Below are 18,812 nucleotides of genomic sequence, written 5' to 3'. Positions count from 1 at the left end.
AGGAGATCAGCCCTGGGATTTCTTTGGAAGGAATGATGCTAAAGCTGAGACTCCAGTAGTTTGGTGAATCTGAGTCCTCGTAGATTTTTGTTCCTCTGGTGGTGGTGGTGGGGAGACACACCCCTCTGATTCCTAGCCGTGACTGAGTTGCTCCTTCCCTATCCACTCTGAGAGGCTAAGTTAAGCTGATTCTGAAGCTGCACACAGTCTCAGTGAGAAGTGATTCAGTGATGGATTAGTATCATCTGCCATGAAAACTGGGGGTGTGGGAGATAATTTGGCAAAATGGACCAAGAATGATTTGTCATAATGCTGCCTTTAGGAATGTCTTGGCTTATATATTTAAGGCAAGGACAGCAAGAGTCAGGCGAGTTCCCAGGCCAATGCCCCAGGACACTCTTGGTAGATCTGGGAGTCAGCTTATCACATGGGGAGAAGCAAATGGGAGTGAGAGTTGGCAGCCCAGATCTGGAAGGAGCTGTGTTCAAATTTGATTCGTTCTATGGCTGTGAGAGGGCTTCCCAGGTGGCGCTCATGGTAAAGAACCCACCTGCCAATGCAGGTAACGTAAGAGATGCAGGTTTAATCTCTGGGTCAGGAAGATCCTCTGGAGGAGGGCATGGCAACCCACTTCAGTATTCTTGCTGGGAGAATCCCATGGACAGAGGAGGCTAGCAAGTTGCAGCCCATAGGGTCACACAGAGCTGGACACAACTGAAGCAACTAACATTTTCACTTTAACAACTGTGAAATGTCCCCCACTCCAGTTCCTGGGAATATGCATGGAAGAGCAAGTTTCTAGGCTTACAGCGGGTTGATTAACCTATCCGCTCCTTTCAGTGTGGGTGGATGGAAAGCACAGGAAGAGAGTCCTATTTAGGCTGTGCTAGAAATAGAAGCCTCAAGGGGTCATGGATGCCAAATATGGCACATTATCCCACAATGTGCCCCCCAGTAATTGTGCCAGACATTGCTAATCGATCACTGGATTCTTTCCCACGGCAAGCAGCTTCACAATCTTAACCGAGCAACCCAGGCAGCAATTTTTAATAGTGATTGGAAACTAATTTGACATTTCAGGTCAGAGAACAGATTCTGAGACAGTACAATTCCACTTGGCTTTGGGACTAAAACAAACATTGGGAAAATTGAAGTTCAAAGACAAGGATACAAGAAGTCAAGACACAGGCCATCTCCTGAGCTTTGTGACTCTGCTCTCAGTGTGTCTCTGAGACCCTTGAATATGGAGCAGTTTGAATAAAGTGCCTAAAAATGAAGATGCTTTGGTTCTTTGTTATTATATTATATGGTATTTTGATTTCATCAGTTTGAGATTAATATTTTACTGTTACAAAGGCCTTCCCCCTTCAGATGATGGTAATAGTCAAAAACCAAAAAAAAATTAGAATAATTTTATAATATTATATTTTATTTTTATAATTTTTTTTTAATTTGCTCATGCATTTATTTGCTCTCTCATGCTCCATTTATTCCCTCTGACTCATTTCCCCACTTATAAATCATTCATTCTGTCATTGATTCATTCATTCAGTGAATACTCAGAAAATATAAGACAGGCTGCTTTCAAGGAGTTTAAAAAATATACTTGCAGGTAAAGCAATAACCTAACACATTACCCTCTAAAAGCACAAATCATGCTGAAGAGAGAGAAATCATGCTGAAGAGAGAGATCTCATGGGCGAAAGCGCATGAATGGGGTAACGAATGTACTAGGTCTTGAAGAATGAACAAGCTCCAACTCAGAGGAAGGAATCTGTGCTTCATTTTAAATATTTCATACTTTTGCTTAAAGTTTCATGCCACTCCTTGAGATATTGAAGGGACAGATAGTAAGATAGTGAGTAACTCTGATTTTCCAAAGTTCAGAGTCCACTGATTGAAAAGAGATAGGGCAATTAATCCACATAAAAACAAACAAACAAAAAAAGATTTCCTTCAACTGTGGAGAAAGTTCCGTTACCCATGGGGGTAATTATTTAAGCTGGGTTGGGTCTTTGCAAGGGGATGTGGGCAGAATAATTATTATATCTAAATAATTATTTAGATATAATTTTAATACCTGATTTTATAATTTATAAAATTATAGTAATGTAAATGTCAAGGTTTTTTATCTTACCCTGTCCACCCTCCACCACTCCCTCCAGCATAGCTCTTTGTCTACCAGTTTCTGACTTGTTTTCACAAATGCTGACTATATTGACTCTGTAGAATGTGCTTCTTACACCAATAAGAAGCCCTGATTGCTTAAAACAAGCACAACACTGATCTCTTAAAAGAGGGGTCCACCTTTTTTCTACTTTGTCGGGCTCTGTCAGATTTTAGCCTCATGGCTAAGAGCAGAGAATCTAATTCAGATTTGATTTTCAACTTTAGACCTTGCTATCTGTCACCTCAAGTAAGTTATTAAGTGTTATACTTTCCTTATATGCAAAATGAGAGATACTAATACTAATGATTAAGGTGATTTGTGGGGATCACATCAGATCAGATCAGATAAGATCAGTCGCTCAGTCATGTCTGACTCTTTGCGACCCCATGAATCCCAGCATGCCAGGACTCCCTGTCCAACACCAACTCCCGGAGTTGACTCAGACTCACGTCCATCGAGTCAGTGATAACATCCAGTCACCTCATCCTCTGTCGTCCCCTTCTCCTCCTGCCCCCAATCCCTCCCAGCATCAGAGTCTTTTCCAATGAGTCAACTCTTCGCATGAGGTGGCCAAACTACTGGAGTTTCAGCTTTAGCATCATTCCTTCCAAAGAAATCCCAGGGCTGATCTCTTTCAGAATGGACTGGTTGGATCTCCATGCAGTCCAAGGGACTCTCAAGAGTCTTCTCCAACAACACAGTTCAAAAGCATCAGTTCTTCGGTGCTCAGCCTTCTTCACAGTCCAACTCTCACATCCATATGTGACCACAGGAAAAACCATAGCCTTGACTAGATGGACCTTTGTTGGCAAAGTAATGTCTCTGCTTTTGATATGCTATCTAGGTTGGTCATAACTTTCCTTCCAAGGAGTAAGCGTCTTTTAATTTCATGGCTGCAATCACCATCTGCAGTGATTTTGGAGCCCCAAAAAATAAAGTCTGACACTGTTTCCACTGTTTCCCCATCTATTTCCCATGAAGTGATGGGACCAGATGCCATGATCTTCATTTTATGAATGTTGAGCTTTAAGCCAACTTTTTCACTCTCCTCTTTCACTTTCATCCAGAGGCTTTTGAGTTCCTCTTCACTTTCTGCCATAAGGGTGGTGTCATCTGCATATCTGAGGTTGTTGACATTTCTCCTGGCAATCTTGATTCCAGTTTGTGTTTCTTCCAGTCCAGCGTTTCTCATGATGTACTCTGCATATAAGTTAAATAAACAGGGTGACAATATACAGCCTTGACGTACTCCTTTTCCTATTTGGAACCAGTCTGTTGTTCCATGTCCAGTTCTAACTTTTGCTTCCTGACCTGCATACAAATTTCTCAAGAGGCAGGTCAGGTGGTCTGGTATTCCCATCTCTTTCAGAATTTCCCACAGTTTATTGTGATCCACACAGTCAAAGGCTTTGGCATAGTCAGTAAAGCAGAAATAGATGTTTTTTTCTGGAACTCTCTTGCTTTTTCCATGATCCAGCGGATATTGGCAATTTGATCTCTGGGGATCACATAGGCTTATACATCTGCAGTGCTGACACACAGTGGGTGATCAATAAATGCTAATCATTTTATTGCTATCTTCTCCATCCCCTCCTCAAAGATAGTTTAAACTTCTTTATCTCCCCACTTATATTCTCTGTTCGTTTTCATTTCCTGGAACCAATCCAGATCTACATGAGATATTTAGGTAGATTCAACCTAGACTTTCAGGAGTAGCGATCCATTCCTTCCTCCTTCCTGTCTCTCTCTCTTTTTCTCCCCTCCTTTGTTGTTCCTCTCCTTTCCTTCTTTCTTTTCTTCCCTGCAAAACAAAAAATTACTGATGGCCTATTACAAATTAAGTATTTTCATAATCATTAAGGATGAAATAATGGTAAAAAAAATTATCTTTTTTATGAGGATTCCACAAATTAGTACTTCTGAAGTGCTTTAGTATAGTCTGATACGTAAGTGCTAAATGTTTGCTGAATAAACCCAGGTTTCTGCTTTGTCCCAATGTCTGATCTTAATCTTCTATTTCCACTGGTAATCAGATTTTTATTTGATCCTCATGTCTTCATGCCTGCTGTAATGACAAGCCTTTTAATTACTTTGATCATGTCAGGACTTAGGTTTGCCTTCATATTTTTCTTTAGGAGCAGGGCAGGAGGAAGGAGAAGAATGTCTGCATTACCTCTTGTTTTCTCTTCCCTTGCAATTTTGGGAGTATTGCATTATTACCTACCAGATCGGCCTTCCATTTTGGGCCAGCAATGGCCACCATGCCTAAAACCCTACAGCCCCATCCCTCAGTCAGACTTATCCGATTAAAGCCTACTCAGTAAGCTCTGCTCTTTTAAAGAAGCATGAAGCTATTTCTCTTCACTATCACTCTTTTTTTTAAATAAAATATCTCTAGTTCTTAATTGATATATAAACTAATATTTATAGAGAGGCTGCCAAATAGATGTTAGGGATATTTGTGAATAACTAGTTGCAGCCAATAGATGGAGTTGAAGTCTGGATAGTAAAAAAATATGGAATTGGTGTTTTTTGCATGCTTGTTTTTACTGAAGTATAATTGCTTTACAATGTTGTATTAGGGAATATGGACTTTGTATCTATCTCTGTCTGTGACTTTCAGGTAGTTTGGCAAATCTCTGAGGATAGCTGTTTTTTTATTTTTCTAATCAGTATTATTGTAAAGTAAACTCTGTTTCAAAATATTAAGTTTACAGAAAAGTTGTGAAGATGGTACAAGAAGAGTTCCTGAATACCTAAACACAGTTTTCTCTCTTATTAACATCTTACCTTTCTATGGCTCATTTTTCACAGTTAGTGAACCAGTAGTCACTCATTATTAACTAAATTCTGCACTTTATCCGGATTTTCTTGGCTCTTACCTAATATTCCCTGTTGTTCTTGTTCAGTCCTTTGTTGTCGTTGTTCAGTCGCTCGGTCGTGCCTGACTCTGAGACCCCATGGACGGCAGCACACCAGGCTTCCCTGTCCTCTATACCTGTTCTGTTTTAAATTCCTTCCGGGATATCATACTGCATTAACTTGTCCCGTTTCCTCTTGACTGTGATTATTTTTCAGACTTGGCTTGTTTCTGATGATCTTGATATCTTTGAGGATTACTGATAAGGTATTTTGTGGAGTGTCTCTCAGTGGAGATTGTTTGATGTTTTTCTCATAATTATATTGAGTTTATGGGTTTTGGGAAGATGAAGTAAAGTACCATTCTCATCACATTATATCAAGGATACATGCTATAAACACAATATACAACTATTGATAATAGCTTTGATTGCCTGGCTGAGGTGGTAACTGACAGGTTTCTTCACTGAAAAATCATTTCTTTTCTTCTCTTTCCATACGGGATGGAAGTCATCAAGCTCAGTCCCCACTTAAGGAGTGGGGCATTATGCTCCATCTTCCTGAGGGCTAAGTAGCTCCATAAATTAACACTTCTGCTGCACAGATTGGTCCATTCTCCCCCATGTATTTATTCAATCATTTATTTATATAAACATGAGATCATTGGTATTTGTTTTACACCTTGGGTTATAATCCAGTACTACTTTATTTGGTTGCACAAATTGTTCCAGCTTGGGTCACTGGGAGTTCTTTTAGTAGGTTCCTGTTTTTCCTTCAACATACCCCCACCACTCTCACTGTGTGTGATCTCTCCCTCTCTTTCTGGCACTACAAGATGTCTTAGACACACATTGCATATTCCTTGCCCCAGTCCTAGGATCAGCCATTTCTCTGAAGAACCCTACTTCCTCTTCCTGGAGAATGATAAAACCAAGATATAGGTATTGAGTGAACTTGTTGCTATAGGGATGTCACTGCTTCTAGGCCAGTCTCTTTAGCTGCTAGGAGGCCAGAAGGGAGGTTTAGATTACTCTGAGCTGTTGCAATGAAGAATAGCATGGGTTATATGCCAGTTGGCAGTAGAGTGAACGAAAGGTGAGAAATTGTCAGCAAAAGTAAAAAGTGGTAGAAGGGAAGTGGTAGCTTGAGGTGGAGCCTGGATGGTGACCATCCAAAAGATCCTGGGAGTTCAGTTCAGTTGCTCAGTCATGTCCAGCTCTTTGCAACCCCATGAATCACTGCACATCAGACCTCCCTGTTTATCACCAACTCCCGGAGTTTACCAAAATTCATGTCCATCGAGTTGGTAATTCCATCCAGCCATCTCATCCTCTGCCATCCCCTTCTCCTCCTGCCCCCAATCCTTCCCAGCATCAGGGTCTTTTCCAATGAGTCAACTCTTCACATCAGGTGGCCAAAGTATTGGTGTTTCAGCTTCAGCATCAGTCCTTCCAATGAACACCCAGGACTGATCTCCTTTAGAATGGACTGGTTGGAACTCCTTGAAGTCCAAGGGACTCTCAAGAGTCTTCTCCAACATCACAGTTCAAAAGCATCAATTCTTCGGTTCTCAGCTCTCCTTATAGTCCAACTCTCACATCCATACTTGACCACTGGAAAAACCATAGCCTTGACTAGATGGACCTTTGTTGACAAAGTAATGTCTCTGCTTTTGAATATGCTCTCTAGGTTGATCATAACTTTCCTTCCAAGGAGCAAGTGTCTTTTAATTTCATGGCTGCAATCAGCATCTGTAGTGATTTTGGAGCTCCCCCAAAATAAAGTCAGATATTGTTTCCACTGTTTCCCCATCTATTTCCCGTGAAGTGATGGGACCAGATGCCATGATCTTCATTTTCTGAATCTTGAGCTTTAAGCCAACTTTTTCACTCTCCTCTTTCACTTTCATCAAGAGGCTCTTTAGTTCCTCTGCACTTTCTGCCATAAGGGTGGTGTCATCTGCATATCTGAGGTTATTGATATTTCTCCCGGAAATCTTGATTCCAGCTTGTGTTTCTTCTAGTCCAGCGTTTCTCATGATGTACTCTGCATATAAGTTAAATAAGCAGGGTGACAATAAACAGCCTTGATGTACTCCTTTTCCTATTTGGAACCAGTCTATTGATCCATGTCCAGTTCTGACTGTTGTTTCCTGACCTGCATACAGGTTTCTCAATAGGCAGGTCAGGTGATCTTGTATTCCCATCTCTTTCAGAATTTTCCACAGTTTATTGTGATCCACACAGTCAAAGGCTTTGGCATAGTCAATAAACCAGAAATAGATGTTTTTTTCTGGCACTCTCTTGCTTTTTTGATGATCCAGCGAATGTTGGCAATTTGATCTCTGGTTCCTCTACCTTTTCTAAAACCAGCTTGAACATCTGGAAGTTCACGGTTCACGTATTGCTGAAGTCTGGCTTGGAGAATTTTGAGCATTACTTTACTAGCATGTGAGATGAGTGCAATTGTGTGGTAGTTTGAGCATTCTTCGGCATTGCCTTTCTTTGGGATTGGAATGAGAACTGACCTTTTCCAGTCCTGTGGCCACTGCTGAGTTTTCCAAATTTGCTGGCATATTGAGTGCAGTACTTCCACACCATCATCTTTCAGGATTTGAAATAGCTCAACTGGAATTCCATCACCTCCACTAGCTTTGTTTGTAGCGATGCTTTCTAAGGCCCACTTGACTTCACATTCCAGGATGTCTGGCTCTAGGTCAGTGATCACACCATTGTGAATATCTTGGTCATGAAGATCTTTTTTTTTGTACAGTTCTTCTGTGTATTCTTGCCACCTCTTCTTAATATCTTCTACTTCTGTCAGGTCCACACCATTTCTTTCCTTTATTGAGCCCATCTTCATATGAAATTTTCCCTTGGTATCTCCAATTTTATTGAAGAGATTTCTAGTCTTTGCCATTCTGTTGTTTTCTTCTATTTCTTTGCATTGATTGCTGAGGAAAGCTTTCTTATCTCTCCTTGCTATTCTTTGGAACTTTGCATTCAGATACTTATATTTTTCCTTTTCTCCTTTGCTTTCGCTTCTCTTCTTTTCACACCTATTTGTAAGGCCTCCTGCATTTCTTTTCCATGGGGATGGTCTTGATCCCTGTCTCCTGTACAATATCATGAATCTCTATCCATAGTTCATCAGGCACTCTATCAGCTCTAGTCCCTTAAATCTATTTCTCACGTCCATTGTATAATCATAAGGGATTTGATTTAGGTCATACCTGAATGATCCTGGGAGTGTTTGTCTCTAAAGGCAAGGATCCAATGACAATGAAGAAATTTAAGATGCAGAACAGGGCAGACAATTGACTAAGGAAGGTAGACTATTTTATCTGGAAATATTGTAAGATTGCAATATTTTGTCACAATTTTCATTAATATTTTCCAGTGAAACACAACAGATTAAAAATATCCAAAGCAGTTACTCATTAAGTATTGAATAATTGTTTCCACCTTCATTTTTTGGGTAATTAACTCTGAGATATTTCAAGATATGTGATGGTAATATTTTAGCTCCTCAAAGCACTGTCACATTATATCTCCCATTTTCCTGTCAGAACCAACCCATGAGATAGGATAAATATAATTTATCTCTATTTTACACTTAAGTAAATTGAGGGGCTGAATTTAAGTAGCTGGCTAACGGTCATCCTTTTAGCTGTGAAAATGAAACTAAAAGTTGGGTTTCTTTACTGTCGAGCTTACAATCTTACCACTTCTTACTCCAGGATTTCTCAACCTGGGCATTAATAATATTTTGTGTCACATAATTCTTTGTTGTGGGAGCTGTCTTGTACAAGGTAGGATGTTTATTCACATTCCTGGTCTCTGTTCCCTGGATACCAGTAGCACACCTGCCTCCTGCAAGTTGTGACAATTTTTCTAGACATTGTCAAATGTTCCCTGGAGGCAAAATTGACCACATGTTAAAGAACTACTGGCCTTAGTTCATAATCTGCTTTTAAGCAATACAGATATTTCAGCAATTAAAATATCAAACATCTTAAATTTTAGAATTCACATTTTATTGTAATGCATTAGAAAAAAGTTCTGGCTGATTACAGTATTCACTAAATTTCAGAATTGTATTTATTTAATATATAGGACATCATTTACAATGGTAATTTAATACAAAAATTATAAAAATGCTAATTGTAGGATTATAAACTAGGAGATGATAACATTTTGTCAGATTAGAGCACATACATGTTAGGATTTCAATCAAGATTAGATCCATTGAGTAAGAAGGTATTGTTCTCCACAGCCCTTTTAATTATAACATCAAACTCATTATATAACAGGGAAGAACAAATTACTATAACCTTTCTATTCTGTTACTTTTGCTACAAGTTAATCACTAAAGGGCTGTGGCCTATAAGCTTAAATTACACGTAATGGCCCATCTCTGGGAAACCTGCCTCCCATGTAACAAGTGTTAAGCTAAAATAACTTTGTTTCAGTTCAGTTCAGTTCAGTCATTCAGTCCTGTACCACTTTTTGCGGCCCCATGAACCTAGCACACCAGGCCTCCCTGTCCATCACCGACTTCTGGAGTTTACCTAAACTCATGTCCATTGAGTTGGTGATGCCATCTAACCATCTCATCCTCTGTCGTCCCCTTCTCCTCCTGCCCTCAATTTTTCCCAGCTTCAAGGTCTTTTCCAATGAGTCAGCTCTTCTCATCAGGTGGCCAAAGTATTGGAGTTTCAGCTTCAACATCAGTCCTTCAATGAACACCCAGGACTGATCTCCTTTAGGATGGACTGGTTGGATCTCCTTGCAGTCCAAGGGACTCTCAAGAATCTTCTCCAACACCACAGCTCAAAAGCATCAATTCTTCAGCACTCAGCTTTCTTTATAGTCCAACTCTCACATCCATATGACTGCTAGAAAAACCATGGCCTTGACTAGACGGACCTTTGTTGACAAAGTAATGTCCCTGCTTTTTAATATTCTGTCTAGGTTGGTCATAACTTTCCTTCCAAGGAGCAAACATCATTTAATTTCATGGCTGTAATCACCATCTGCAATGATTTTGGAGCCCCCAAAAATAAAGTCAGCTACTGTTTCCACTGTTTTCCCATCTATTTGCCATGAAGTTTAGCTCTCAGGAAACCTCCTGACCAGGCCCATCCATGAATGGCTGCAGGAAGGAAGGAATTAATACATTCCTGCTAGAGTCTGACAGAAAGCAGGGCTTTACTTGTTCCCCTTTTAGTATAAAATGAACCTTAATTCTCACTCATGAAGATGGTTCTTTGAGACACTAGTCCACCATCTTCTTGGTCTGCTGGCGTTTTGAATGAAGTCACTATTCGTTGCCCCAACAATTCAACTCTTCATTTGTTTACTTTCTGTGCAGCAAGCAGTACAGGTTTGGATTCAGTTGTTGTTCATTCACTCAGTCGTGTCCATCTCTTCGTGATCCCATAGACTGCAGCATGCCAGGCTTCCCTGTCCATCACCATCTCCTGGAGTTTGCTCTAACTCAAGTCCATTGAGTTGGTGATGCCATCCGACCATCTCATCCTCTGTCCTCCCCTTCTCCTGCCTTCAATCTTTCCCAGTATCAGGGTCTTTTCCAGTGAGTTGACTCTCTGCATCAGGTGGCCACAATATTGGAGCTTCAGCTTCAGCATTAGTCCTTCCAATGAATATTCAGGGCTGAATTCCTTTAGGATTGACTAGTTTGATCTCTTTGCTGTCCAAGGGACTCTCAAGAGTCTTCTCCAACATCACAGTTCAAAAGCATCAATTCTTTGGTGCTCAACTTTCTTTATGATCCAACTCTCACATCTGTACACGACTACTGCAAAACCCATAGATTTGACTATACCTTTGTCAGCAAAGTGATGTCTGCTTTTTAATACACTGTCTAGGTTTGTCATAGCTTTTCTTCCCAGGAGCAAGCATCTTTTAATTTCATTACTGCAGTCACCATCCACAGTGGTTTTGGAGCTGAAGAAAATAAAGTCTGTCACTGTTTCCATTTTTTCCCCACCTATTTGCCATTCGAAGTGATAGGACTGGGTGCCATGATCTTCATTTTTTGAATGTTGAGTTTTAAGCCAGCTTTTTCACTTTTTCATATGAATGATACTACTGTGACAGTGCTTTTTAAACATTTGATAAAGGTAATAAAGAGACTGAAATATATTTTTTAATTGCTCCAAATTTACACATTCTAGATTTCACTTTTCTATGTTCTCTTTAATCTTATACTTTTACATACCTGATTTTTGCATCACGGTAATTACATGGTATAATTTGCATCCTTTTTAACCTAAAATTAGATCATAAACATTTTTTCTGTTGCTTACATAATATGCATAATTATCATTTTAATGACAACATAATATTCTATATAGTTGTTAAGCCGTAATCCATTTAACAATTCCCTTGATGCTATATAATCAGGTTGTTTTTGGTATCACAAATAACACTGCAACAAACATCTTTGTGATTATTAAATTATATTGCTTTTGGAGAGAGATTCACAGGAATGAAATTACTGAGTCAGGGTTATGAGCATTTTAGTGGATCATGAAATGTATTGCCAAATTGCTCTCCAAAGGGATTTATACTGCCAGCAGAAATATATGCTTGTTTCAGTTATATTACCTCCTTGCCAGAATTGGGCATTTTAATCCTTTTTTTCTATGTTTTATAGTTTAATAGTCACAAAATTCACTTCGTCTTCTGTGTTGATGCTTCTGATCTAGGGTGTTTAGAAAAGGAAGGAAATATTTTGTGGATGCCTACACTTGCTATGCACCATGTTAGGAAATTTATACTCATTGCCTGAAATATTGACCCTAGCTCTGTCTCCCCACTCCAGTGTTCCTCATCAGCCCTCTCCTGCTTCATTTTCCTTTGGAACACTTATAAGTATCTGAAATTCTGCTACACATTTATGTGCTACTTAATTTTACCAATTTCTCCAGTAAAATGAAAACTCGCTGAGTTTTGTCTTGTGTATTGTTAACTATGATAGTACTTGGCCCACAGTAGAGCCTGTAAAAACATTGTTGAATGAAAATATGAAGGATTTAATTAATGAGTCTCAGTTCATAATCATGTCACCTCTAATAACTGGCCCCTGAGACTGTTTTGAGATATATGGTGCTGTCTTTTCCTTTCTGGGTACTCTCTCACTCCGTCACATTCAAGTACGGTCAAGCATGGTGTATTTGCTTTGGCCAATGAAAGGTGAGCAGAAGTGATGTGTGTCTCAGTGGGGTAGACTGTTTCGGAGCTGGGCATACTCATCACTGTTGTTTTTCACCTCTTCTAGAGTAAATGCCTGAGTTCTAAATAGTTCTCCTCTGCCAGTCTAGGTCTCAAATTTAGGATGGCTATTAAATAGATTAAAGCCTCCAAGAAGCCATTGGTAAATACATTTTGTAAATCAGAAATAAGCAGTAATTAATTTGAGCTGATATTTGAGGGCTGACTGTTGCAGTAGTAAAATCTATTGTAACCCTACTGATGCAGAATTTAGTGGGTGTTAAGTATGTGGTCTAAATCACAGAGCTGGCAGTGGAGAAGCCAGGATCAAATCTGGCTCTGTCTCTGCCATTTCCACTCTCCCAGAGTACCACAGGCAGTAAATAGGTGTCTTATTTTGTTAGGGCTGTGTACTACAAACTGGGTGGCATAAATAAGAAAAAGTTATTGTTTTACAGTTCTAGGGGCTAGATATATTAAATAAAAATGTCAGCAAAGTTAATTCCTTCCGAAGGCCATGAAGAAAAATTTGTACCATGTCTCTTGCCAGCTTCTGTCTCAGGTTCCTGGCATGTCAAGGCATTACCTCAGTCTTTGTTTTCATCTTTTTTTCCTTTTATTGAAGTGTAGATGGTTTTACTCTCTGTTTTCATCTCAACACAGCAGTCTCCCTTTGTGTTCAAATTTGAGCAAGATTCAGGAGACAGTGAAGGATGGGGAAATCTGGCATGGTGCAGTCCATGGGGTCGCAAAGAGTCAGACATGACTAGTGACCAAACAACAACAACCACAGAAGGACAGCAATCTTACCGGATTGGGGGCCCACTCTTCTCCAATTTGAGCTTACCTTAACTCATGATATCTGCAACTTCTCTGTTTCCAAATAAAGTCACATTCTGAGATGCTTTAGATTATGACTTCAACATACTAATGATATGGGGACACAAATCACAAATAAATCCTATGAACTTAGATAAGCATGTACACAGTGTATAACAATTCTGTGACTACATCTAGGTAAACCTGGATAGAAGAGAATTTACCTCACTGTTGATTCTGTTATCCTTACAGTGTTCCTGGAAATCTGTTGAATTAGGAGCCAGAAATAATGAAAAAAACGGGAGTTGAAAAATTGCAGTGTTATCTTTTTAAAATATATATTGTTCAAGTGAACAGTGTTAGAGCCTCAATTGATGGTGGCCCAGCTGGTATGTCCATATGTCTTTAGCATTTCGAGAGTAAGACCAAGCATTCAGAATAAATATGAAGGCATCTCAAATGGTATGGATGTGATCCCAGATGCTGTCACCATATGTCTTATGAATTTCCCATTTAAAAAATACCAGGTCTATATCATTTAGTTTATCTGGTATAATACACAAGTTGATCTAGCACAAAGAGCTGAATCACAGATAAAGTAAAATAGCGAAGAGAGCTTGAAATGTTCATAGCACTGAAATTTCACTTTCAATCATTGCAATTTATGTTCTCAAAGGTTGAAATTTCATGTATAATAAAACTATTAATATGGAACCATATGCTAAAAGAATTTTCTAAGAGAGCAAACATAATGATTTGACATCTGAGTTGTTGCAGATTATGACTTAATATAATATCCAGAAATCTCATGTTATGTTTCTTCACTTTTAGTAGTGAGAAAAAAAATATCCTAATTTAAGATATACTTATAAACATCATGTATATAATTATGGCCCCGCTTTTGATGATCAGATGACTTTAAACCATACAGAGCCATCTGAAATCGTGCAGCAGCAAACAATTCAGAGTAACAGTAGTGAAAACATTCTATCACCAGGCCCACATGGTTTTATTACATAAAAGAATTGAGTCCATTTTAGCCAAATTGACTTAATTTTACATGTAATAGCTCCATGGTTATCTGTGTCCTGTTGGCATTCTTTAGTTCTTCTGTAGGACACAACTGTGGGAGATGAAATTTTAAGGTAGTGGATAACTGTTGGGGACTAAATCGTGTTCTGCCCCAAATTCATATTTTGAAGCCTTACCCTCTAATGTGACTGCATTTGGAGATTATGATCTTTGGGGAGATAGGAAAGGCCCTATGTAGACACCTAGAGAAGAGAGCTGTGTGCAACCCAGGAAGAGGGGCCCCACCAGATACCAGTCTTGCTGGCACCTTGACGTTGAACTTCTAGGCTCCAGTACTGTGAGGTTATAGATTTCTATGCTTTAAGCCACCCGGCCTGTGGCATTCTGTTACAGCAGACTGAATTGACAATAGCAGACTGAAAGCAGTTGAGAAGGTGGCTAAGAGAGAAAACTCCAAGACAAGAAATAGAATTAATAGCAGAGTTCAGGGAAAGCCATAGGCAAGTGAATAGGAAAAAAATCTACAATCAGAGCTTCTGAAATTCTTTAGATCAAGGGTACTATGTCTTTTGTAGCTCAGACGGTAAAGACTCCCCCTGCAGTGCAGAAGACCTGTGTTCGATTCCTGGGTAAGAAGATCCACTGGAGAAGGAAATGGCAACCCATTCCAGTATTCCTGCCCAGAGAATACCATGGACAGAGGAGCCTGGTGGGCTATGGTCCATGAGGTTGCAAGAGCTGGACACTACTTAACAACTAAACCACCACCACAATGTCCTTTATACAGCCTTTTGTAACTTCCAAGACTTTATTTTATTAGAGGACTGAAAATGATTCATGTTCAAAAGCCTGGGTGGGTTAAAATATTTATATTTGTGTAGTGAGCCAGGATGTGCATGATACAATTTAGAAAGATTACCTAAAGCATCAAGCTTGAGGTATTTGGGGGGGTGCGGAAAGTCACTTTTATTGATCTCGCTTCTACTCCTTCTACTAAATAGTTTGAATATCTAAAAAAGCACTCTAATACAAACACATTTCTATCCACTGATGTAACCAGTATTTCTTAATTTGACTGTATAAGAATAAGTGACTGAATAATCACAATAAGAAAAGACCTAAGGGGAAAAGGGATGGGGGAGGGATCAATTAGGGAGTTCATATGAACATATATACACTATTGTATATAAAATATATAACCAACAAAGACCTACTGTATGGCACAGGGAACTATACTCAATATTTTGTAATAACTTATAATGGAAAGATATTGAAAAGGAACATATATATACTTTCGTATATTTTTTTATTTATGTGTATATCTATATTCTTTTCAGACTCTTTCCTATATATATATATATATATATGAAGTGAAAATCGCTCAGTCGTGTCCCACTCTTTGTGACCAGAGGACCCACAGGCTCCTCTGTCCATGAAATTCTCTAGGCAAGAATACTGGAGTGGGTTGCCATTTCCTTCTCCAGGGTAACTTCCTAACCCAGGGATTGAACCCAGGACTCCTGCATTACAGGCAGATTCTTTACTGTCTGAGCCACCAGGGAAGCCCAGTGGCTTCCTTCCATATATATATGGATTTATATATATCCTTGGAGGAGGAAATGGCATCAGTTTTCTTGCTTGGGAAATCCCATGGATGGAGGAGCCTGGTGGGCTACAGTTCAAGGAGCTGCAAAAGGGTCAGACACAACTGAGCACACATGCACACACATATGTATATATGTGTATATATACATATACACATAAACAAATATATGTATAACTAGATCTCTATGCTATACTCCTGAAACTAACACAATATTATAAATTAACTTTAATAAAAAGTAAAATATTTTTAAGAGAGATCTAATAATGAACAATTATGAGATTATGAAATTCTTATGGATTAATATAAACAAATACATAACTTTCCTTTTAAAAAGAAAGCTTTGGAGACTTCACTGGTGGTCCACTGGTTAAGACCTGGCCTTCTAATGCAAGGGATGTGGGTTTGATATCTGATCAAGGATCTAAGATCCCACATGCCTCCCAGCCAGAAAACTAAAACACAACACAGAAGCAATATTGTAACAAATTCAATACTTCAAAAAAATAATAAAGCTTTATATTACATATATGTTAGGGAATTTTAGAGACACCACTCTATGTTTATATGTAGGTCTCTATTTAGGTCTCTCTATACTGACAGTTTTATATACTATAAGTATGACACATATTTGTGGGGCTTCCCTGGTAGCTCAGACGGTAAAGAATCTGCCTGCAATGCAGAAGACCCTGTCAATTCACGGGTCAGGAAGATCCCCTGGAGAAGGGAATGGCTACCCAGTCCAGTATTCTTGCCTAGAAAATTCCATGGACAGAGGAACCTGGTGGGCTACAGTCCACAGGCTCGCAAAGAGTCAGACACGACTGAGTGACTAACACTCAACAACAACAAATATATATGCGTGGAGCTTCCCAGGTGGCCCAGTAGTAAAGAATCCACCTGCCAGTGCAGGAGATGCAAGAGATGCGGGTTCAAACCTGTGTTCAGAAAATCCCCTGGAGTAGGAAATGGCAGCCCACTCCAGTGTTCTTGCCTAGAAAATTCCATGGACAGCATTGTCTGATAGGCTACAGTCCATGGAGTCTCAAAGAGTCATACATGACTGAGCACACACAGCACATATGTGTGTGTGTGTGTGTGTGTGTGAGTGCATGCTAAATTGCTTCAGTCATGATTGAATGACTGAATATATATATCATATAATAATATATTGATAATATATATAATTAATATAATATAATAATAATATATATTGTATCCATATAGACAGGCAGTCTTTACTTTGTACATTGTTGTGGAACCATAAAAAATAAAATGACCTGCAAACCAAATTCATGCATAAAGTTCTTAACAAGCAATGGGAACTATTACAGTTTTCTGCTACCTTTATTTATTTTTCTATTTAAAATGTATTTTTAATTTAAGGATAACTTCTTTACAATATTGTGTTGGTTTCTGCCATACATCAACATGACCATAGGCACACTTATTTCCCCTCCCTCTTGAGCCTCCCTCCCACCTCCCACCATATCCTAGACCTCTAGTTTGTCACAGAGCCCCAGTTTGAGTTCCCATTGGCAATATATTTTACATACGGTAGTGTATGTTTCCATGCTACTGTCTCCTTTCATCCCACCCTCTCCTCCCCACCCCCAGTGTCCACAAGTCTCTTCTCTATGTCTGTTGCCATTACTGCCCTGCAAATAATTTCATCAGTATCATCTTTCTAGATTTTATATATATCACTTCATGGGAAATAGATGGGGAAACAGTGCAAACAGTGTCAGACTTTATTTTTTTGGGCTCCAAAATCACTGCAGATGGTGATTGCAGCCATGAAATTAAAAGATGCTTACTCCTTGGAAGAAAAGTTATGACCAGCCTAGATAGCATATTCAAAAGCAGAGATATTACTTTGCCAACAAAGGTCTGTCTAGTCAAGGCTATGGTTTTTCCAGTGGTCATGTATGGATGTGAGAGTTGGACTGTGAAGAAAGCTGAGCACTGAAGAATTGATGGTTTTGAACTGTGGTGTTGGAGAAGACTCTTGAGAGTCCCTTGGACTGCAAGGAGATCCAACCAGTCCATCCTAAAGGAGATCAGTCCTGGGTGTTCTTTGGAAGGAATGATGCTAAAGCTGAAAATCCAGTACTTTGGCCACCTCATGAGAAGAGTTGACTCATTGGAAAAGACTCTGATGCTGGGAGGGTTTGGGAGCAGGAGGAGAAGGGGACAACAGAGGATAAGATGGCTGGATGGCATCACCGACTCCATGGACGTGAGTTTGAGTGAACTCCGGGAGCTGGTGATGGACAGGGAGGCCTGGCATGCTGCAATTCATGGGGTCACAAAGAGTTGGACACGACTGAGCAACTGAACTGAACTGAACTGATATATACACACATATATGCATTAATGAATGATATTTGTTTTTCTCTTTCTGATATGCTTTACTCTGTATAACAGGCTCTAGGTCCATCCACCTCATAAGAACTGACCCTTTTTTATACCTGAGTAATATTCCAATGTATATATGTACCACAGCTTCTTTATCCATTCATCTGTCTGTGGACATCTAGGTTTATTCCATGTCCTAGCTATTGTAAATAGTGCTGCAACGAAAATTGGGGTACATATGTCTTTTTCAGTTATGGTTTTCTCAGGGTATACACCCTGAATGGGATTTCTGGGTCATGTGGTAGTTTTGTTTCTAGTTTTTTTAAGGACTCTCCATACTATCTTCCATAGTAGCTGCATCAATTTACATTCCCACCAACAGTGCAAGAGGGTTCCCTTTTCTCCATACCCTCTCCAGAATTTATTTTTTGTAGATTTTTTGATGATGGTTTCTCTGACCGGTATGAGGTGATACCTCATTGTAGCTTTGATTTGCATTTATTTAATAATAAGCAATGTTGAGCATCTTTTCATGTGTTTATTAGCCATCTGTATGTCTTCTTTGGAGAAATGTAGATCTTCTGTCCATTTTTTGATTGGGTTGCTAGTTTTTCTGGTACTCACTTGTATGAGTTGCTAGTATATTTTAGAAATTAATCTTTTGTCTGCTGTCTAGTTTTTCCCATTCTGAGGGTTGTCTTTTCACCTTGTTTATAGTTCCCTTTGCTGTGCA

The sequence above is a fragment of the Bos javanicus genome, chromosome 3, assembly GCF_032452875.1.
Source record: "Bos javanicus breed banteng chromosome 3, ARS-OSU_banteng_1.0, whole genome shotgun sequence".
NCBI lineage: Eukaryota > Metazoa > Chordata > Mammalia > Artiodactyla > Bovidae > Bos > Bos javanicus.
The sequence above is the reverse complement of the archived record's forward strand: the minus strand, read 5'-3'. Positions refer to the sequence as shown.